Source organism: Bubalus kerabau, chromosome 3 (genome assembly GCF_029407905.1).
Source record: "Bubalus kerabau isolate K-KA32 ecotype Philippines breed swamp buffalo chromosome 3, PCC_UOA_SB_1v2, whole genome shotgun sequence".
Lineage (NCBI taxonomy): Eukaryota > Metazoa > Chordata > Mammalia > Artiodactyla > Bovidae > Bubalus > Bubalus kerabau.
Window position 1 is genome coordinate 93,489,090 of NC_073626.1, and position 6,026 is coordinate 93,495,115.

The following is a 6,026-nucleotide window of genomic DNA, read 5'->3' on the forward strand; positions in this document are numbered from 1 at the left end:
ATGGAATAAATAAAGTTTTAATTCCTAATCAGTAAAAGGCAGTTAAAAATGATAGAACCGTTAAAAAGAAAGAAGTATCTTCCCATGTACTTGGAAAGAAATTTTCCCGAGATCAATTTTTCTGAAAAGAAGAAAGAGAGAAAAAAGACAATGAGCACAATAGTGTGTATGGTAAGTACCATTTGTGCATAAACACATAAAATGCTATATGTGTATCTACATAGAATATCTGTGGAGGGAAACACAAGAAACGAATGACTGCAGGTTGCCTGTAGGAATGAGAATCTGGGAAACTGATTGCAGTGGGGTGAAGACTTACTTTTTGTAAGACTTACTTTTTAATGCATATTCTTATACCTTTTGAATTTTCTTACCATATTCATGGGTTACTTCTAAAATATATATATATTTTAAGAAACCAATTGACTTGAGAGGAGGAAGAGAACCCTTGAGAAAGGAAGAGAAAGCCATTTTTTGCCATTAGATAGTAGGTGGCCAAGTGGCACAGGTCAAGAATATATGAATAAATGCTGCTCCCAGAGATGGCTGTCAAAAGAAAAGGACAAAGAATTCCCACCCATAAACCTGAGGACTTTGTATGGATTTGAAATTAATTCAATTATTAGACCAGCAATAAAGGAACAATTTTATTTTCAAATATTAAGGAAATAAGAAACAGAGGGAGGAGGGGAAGGAGGGAGGGAGTAGGAGAAGGAGGGAGAAAATTCAACTGGTAACAGCATGAAGGATGGCCAAGGAAACCAGGGGTTTCCCAGGTAACCCAAGAAGTGTGCTGATAAGAGTCTGCATGAGGTAGGAGAGAGGGATGGGAGCAAGAATGAGTGCCATTTTAAAAGGGGGGAATCAGATACGGTGACTGATTGGACATGCTGGAGGACTAGGCATGAGCATATCCCGAGCAGGAGGAGTTGGCAGTGACAGCTTTTTAGGAAAAATTGCTGCATTCTCAACATCTGCATGCATCTGAGAATTACACCTGGATTCTTCATTTCCATGCCTTGATTTTAATCCTTAGGAAAGTAGGCCTTGGGGTACTACTTGTGATTCTAAAATGGAGTAAGTAATGATTTAATTTCCAGCCAGTAAAGGGCAATCTAAATGACTGGCTCCACCATTTCCCCAGGGCTAGTTTGTAACCTGGGACAGAAATAAGCTGTGTGTATTAAATCAATACAATCACTCACAAGTTTAAAAAAAAAAAAAAAAGTCATTGCTTTGGTGGCTATGCATCCTATGAACTATTTCTGTTTCTTAATGGTTTGCTTTCTTCAGCTTTAAGCTTGGCCAGGTTTCCACAGTGCGCCAGCATCAACCAGGGACTAGGTGCCTTGAGCAAGTGTCCCAAGGTGCCATGATGCAAATTACAAGCTCCTGCCTGCCCCATGGGGCTATCACAAAGATCAGCAGGTTTCCTAAGAAACATGATTGTGTAACCTTTCACGGCACTCCCTGTTTTCTTCCTCTCGGCCACCCTCACTGGGGCTTGCTCATCAGAGCTTGGGAGCATGGTAGACTAGGCAAAGTGTCAGGGTGTGCCATCTGGCGATTTTTCCATGCTTAACCATACCAAAGGGGAAATCACGGCCTGCCACAGCATCTCTGATGTGAAACAGGGTCAATATAGAGTGTATCTCTGAAACAAAGTAACTGTATTTGTCATGATGTGTCACTCACAACTGGCAAAGGAGGATTCTGCCTGCCTGATAAGCCCTGTCTCCACAGATTCCAGACACTCCACTTCCTTGTCTCTCTTTGACCCCTCAATTCCTGCTGCTCCCTAAAATAGACCTTCCCAAGGCTCTGCTCTCAACTCTGTGGGATTGCCTCCGTATCTACATTCTTACCTTCCACTCCTAAGCAGCTGAAGCCCAACTCACCTTGGAGCCTTGATTTCTTCAGAGCTAGATGACAGCTACCTAGTAAGGTTCTCCCCTGAGTTATCTCAGTCAGTATTTCCAGAAGTGAACACTTGACTCCACTCTTTAGTTCCCATCCTTTCTCCTTCTGACTTCCCTACACTACACCACTCCTCCCAGTCACTTAAATTACTTGTTCTTCCATAGGTTACTAAGATTGTAGTCTAGATTTCTTTATTCCTTAATCTCTCAGATTCATTTTCCTTCTTCTTCCTGCCTTGCCTCATGCTAGAGACCTCATCCTAATTCAAGACCTCATTGCTTTACTGCTCCCATTGTATTCACTTCCTGGGTGAATTCCCCTACTTACAGTTTCTCTTACTTCCACTTCTCTGACACATTGTTGCCAGATCATCTCTTCAGATGCTCTTGATCTTTTATCTACTCAAAAAAATCTTTGGTGGCTTCCCTTGCTACCGAATTAATACTAGTCCAACAAACTAAGGATGGGTCCTTCAAATTTTTCATATGGCTTTTATTGGTGATTCAACCACTGATGATGAATTTCTCTAAATTTTCCTTAAACTTTCATATTTTCATCTTATAGCACATTCTAGAGTAAAAAGTTCTCTAAATTTACTGTTTGGGGGTAAAATAGCTTCTCAATGTGTGTTTTTCATTTGCAAGCAAAATAAATACTACTTAAACTGATTTAAAAAATAAAAGGCAACTTATTGCATAAGGACAACTTACTGACTCATATAAGTGCAAAATCCAGAATTTGTTCTAGTTAGGCATGACTGTCATACCAGAGTCGGCCTCTCTTTCACTTTTGTACAAGCAAGATAGCTATAACCAACAATACCAGCTATACATTCAACTTGCTTAACCCCCGGCCCCACCACCCCAAATAAAAGTCTCGGCTTATAACTCTGGAAAGAAAGTTCTGGTAAGGATTTGATTTCCCTTGCTATGTTACATATTGTCTTTAATTAAGCACAATGGTGAGGGAAAACATTTGGGTAGACTTATCACTGTGAGAAAAGGAGATGAAGGGCCAAGTTGTCTTACTCAAATCTCAAGGTATTGCTTCTCTACAGAGTAGAAGACTTGTACCAGAAAGAGTACAAACTGTTGGGAGACACACACACACACACACATCCTACATGCCCTTGGCTGCATGTAACAAAATACCTAATTCAAAGGGGCTTAAACAATAAAGGGCCTCATTTATTTTTCCTAACCAAAAATCTGGGCGGAGAAAATTTCAGGATGGCACAGTGTCTCTTTTTCTTTCTGCTGGATCATCCTCTGTCTCCCTGCAAGTCACTAGATGACTGGGGCAGCTCTAAGCATTATACCTCACAAGATGGTGTTACAAGCAGGAAAGAAAGGGCCAAAGAGACACCAGCTTTCCCAGAAGCCCCTGGTTGACCATTCTGTCTGTCACTGGCAGAAACTGTCACAAACCCATCCCAGCTCAATCCTTGGAAAGGGGAATGGAATAACTGGCTTAATGCACACAATTTGTCCTTGGAGCTAGGTAGACTTTCAGGAAGAAAAAAAGTAAACTAGTCATTGGTGGGTCACTAATAGTGTTTGCCATTAGATCATACTTCTTATTTGATTCCTGCCACCTGTTTAAATTTTTAAATTTGTAGTGTTTCTCATGAAGTTTTAGATTGCCTTTTTATTCTGAATCATAACATTTCAGAGTTCAGATGAACTTACGTCATCCACTTGAGGGCTTTTCAACGTTTTTTATTCCAGACTTGTAAGCCATCAAACAAATGCAAATAAATGGGAGAGGTTATAAATGAGCTGGTGAAGTGTGGAAGCCAGGTAAAGAAGGTGAGTTCCCCCCATCCCCCAACATGCCCCATCCCCACCCCACCCCTCCTGCTGCCGGCTAGTAGCCCTGAGACACTTCTGGAATGCAATTTTAAAGCCTCATTTCTCCTCTAGTTCTCTTATTTTAAGGAACTGAGGTCCTAAAAAGTAAAATGATTTTCACTTACTCCCCCATATGTTACTAAGACTGTAGTCTAGATTTCTTTATTCCTTAATCTCTTTGTTATCTCTTACATCTTTATAATTCTGTATTGTATTTGTCTTCAAATTTTGCTTTGTATGTACCCACTTAAAAAAAAATGCTTAAAAATAAATCTTGATGTAGAAGTCTCACCTTATTTCAGCAGTTTGTTGTGTTCTTTCTTTAACCCCAGTCTTGATACACAATATTCCTGAGCTACACAGGAAATGTTTCTGGTGTAACTACACAGTGTTTTATTCTGTTGTAGGAAGGAGAGTGGCTAAGCAACGAAATATTAAGCATGATACCACTTGTGTTCCCACCTTGACTGTAACAGCCTCACTTTTTCTCCTTTGATAAGTTGAAGTAATGAGAACATCCACTTCACTGGGTTGAAGTTCATGTGTAATGTACTTACACGGCCCAGCACACAGCGACTGCTATGTGTTTACTGTTATTTCTCAGTCATCCCCTTCCCCTCAAATTCTTTTTGGCCTTCAAAGATCCTATAAATTCCTGGGAACTTCCCTCTCAGAGATAAAGGGGCAATAATGCCTAAATCCAGAGTCTTCTATCTTATGTTTAGATTCATTTCCATGAATGCATTTCCTTCACTTGACTTTCTCCTCCTCATATAACTTCACTGTATGGTTTGCAATTTTACTTTCCGTGGAAACAAAGGGTAACTCATACTGTGGAGTATAAAAGAGTCCTGGAATCAAGTTTCTCACTATCAAAGAAGGGACATCTTACAGATTCTAGGTCACTTGTCAAGAATCACCAACGTTCCAAAGATGCCTGCTCACATCGCATAGTTCCAATATACTTGGATCTAAGCGCCAGTTCGCCTTCGCTGCTCCGTCAATCCTACTCCCAACCCCTGACAAATACCCTATGTATTTGCCTGAATTAGCTAAGATAAGAAAAGTAAAACAGGAGTGGTTGTTTGAAAACATCTAAACATCTGAACACACAACTAAGTAATTATGTAATTTTGTGTCTACATATTAATAAAATTTTTATTTGCCTCATTCATCGAGGACGACTTCAGAAGACAGAACCTCCTCTCAAGGTTCAACAGAACTAAGTATAATGAGTTTTTTTGGTAAATGTTAATTCAATGTTTATAGTTATTTAATTAAAAAACTCCATTGCTTTTTCTGATATTGAATTAAGGACTTCACACTTTTGTAACAGAAAACTCACTGCACATTGACAAATCTACTCTAGTAAGGTGTGGAAAACATTTTCAGGAAGAGCATTGGTGGTTCAGTGGTAGAATTCTCGCCTGCCACGCGGGAGGCCCGGGTTCGATTCCCGGCCAATGCAATGTGACATTTTCCTTTTTGCCACACGTCTCAGCTCCTCAGAACGAGTTCATTAGAAAGTTAGGAATGGTCATTTTATGCAAATAAAGATGACGAGCATAATTTCCCGTTTGAGTTTCTCATGGAGCAATTAAAACGGCTGATTCCCTGGGGCGCGCCATACTTTTCGAGACTTTCTTTTATATATTTTTGGGGCGCCTAGAGTACACATGTGAAATGTAATGGGACATACATTTACTATATTATATGGATTAAAAAAAAAAAAAAATACCCTTGGCTGGTTGGAGATGCCGGGGATTGAACCCGGGACCTCACACATGCGAAGCGCGCGCTCTACCACTGAGCTACATCCCCCAGCCGAGAAAGCCCTTTCTGTTATAGGTATTCATTCAGGCTAGCGCTAGACCTACGACTCTGGTTAAAGTTTCAAGACTTTATTTTGGTGAGAGCTTCCGCGGTATCCTCTTTTCTACTTTTGCCACTTCCTTTAGAAACTGTTTCTGGGATGTATCAGAACTCCATGCAGCCAGCGTTGTGCGACGCAAACCTGACTGGCTCTCGAGCACTCCTGCCGGGCGCCTGGAGCCCGAACTGACACCCTGCACCCTGCCGAGCGGCGAGGCGGGACGTCCCAGCACAGAGTGCCAGCCCGAGCCCGACGCCGCCGTCGGCTTACTGCGCAGGCGCTGCAGAACGCGGAGGTGGGGGTGCATCCGGCGCTTTGTTGCGGAGAAGAGCCCCTAGTACTGGGTACGAGGGAGCAGGCGGGAATCGCCGCGAGCGCTGTCC

The 6,026-nt window shown here is 41.5% G+C and overlaps 2 non-coding genes across 2 annotated transcripts; one reads left to right on the forward strand and one right to left on the reverse strand.

Moving 5' to 3' along the window:
- The first annotated feature begins 5,167 nt into the window (after positions 1-5,167).
- TRNAG-GCC (transfer RNA glycine (anticodon GCC)) lies at positions 5,168-5,238 on the forward strand. The gene has a single exon. It is a non-coding gene; the product is annotated as a tRNA-Gly (tRNA).
- A 281-nt stretch (positions 5,239-5,519) lies between these two features.
- TRNAA-CGC (transfer RNA alanine (anticodon CGC)) lies at positions 5,520-5,591 on the reverse strand. The gene has a single exon. It is a non-coding gene; the product is annotated as a tRNA-Ala (tRNA).
- Between the last annotated feature and the right edge of the window lie 435 nt (positions 5,592-6,026).